Consider the following 1,105-nt stretch of genomic DNA (forward strand, 5'->3'; position numbering starts at 1 on the left):
GCTTCGTAGGGAGAGGAGAGGCTTAGAGTCGCACAATATCCTGTGGTGTTCGAAGAAGGGCTTAGGTATCGTCGAGGTCCAACTCCTGGCCCTGCGCAGCACCTGCCAAGTGTCACAACATGTGCCTGAGGGCGTTGTCCAAATGCTTCCTGAGCTCTGTCAGGCTTGGTGGTCTGACCGCTTCCTTGGGGAGCCTGTTCCAGTACCCAGCCACCCTCCGGGTGAAGAACCTTTCCCTAATACCCAACCCAAACCACTTCTGACACAGCTTCATGCCATTCCCTCGAGTCCTGTCACTGACCACCATAGAGATCAGTGTCTGCCCCTCGTCGTCCCTACGTGAGGAAGTTGCCGACTGTGATAAGGTCTCAGGGCTCTCAGACTCCTCTTCTCTAACTTGTGCTGTGCTGCAGGAGCACTGGCCCATGGGAGCCTGTGGGCCACTGGGCCCCGTGACAGCTGGTCAGTCTCTGCCACAAGGGCTATGCAAAGCCCGTGCCCAGTGCCACCATTTCGCTGGGGACTGGTGTGGCTGTGCCACATGCTCGAACAGTGGCAGGGAAACACAGGGTGCCCAGCCTCTGCTGCCAGGAGTTCACAGCAGTACACTTGGCAGGAGGACTTCCATGAGTCTCCCACATATCAGCTGGGCTTTCAGTACTGATCCTAAGACCCAGACTTGAGTGTGCAATATCCTATCAGCTCACCAAAGGTTATGAATTTGTTTTACCTGAAACTCAGGAATGAGTGTTTTTCTATTAATCCTGCTTTGGCAATCAGCTTTAGTTTATTTTGGGAAATGGGATGTAGTTGCTGTAAGGCAAGCACACCATGAGCTGGACAAACTCTGAGAGGATACTCTGCCATGCTGTTGGATTTAACAGAAATCTCTGTTGCTGTGCAGTGATACACTGATTACACTGCTCAAATCCCAGAGATATTACAGAAGTGGGGAGAATACCCACAGTTTATTTCTTTCATTATGTAAATTGCATTATTCACAGTAAAAGAAAACATTGGTATAAAATAGCCTTTCAAATTTGGCAGTCGTTTGATTGCTGTGTCAGCAATATGTGTGAAAGAAAAGGCATGCTCCGTAACCTAC

Source organism: Catharus ustulatus, chromosome 1 (assembly GCF_009819885.2).
Source record: "Catharus ustulatus isolate bCatUst1 chromosome 1, bCatUst1.pri.v2, whole genome shotgun sequence".
NCBI classification, from domain to species: domain Eukaryota; kingdom Metazoa; phylum Chordata; class Aves; order Passeriformes; family Turdidae; genus Catharus; species Catharus ustulatus.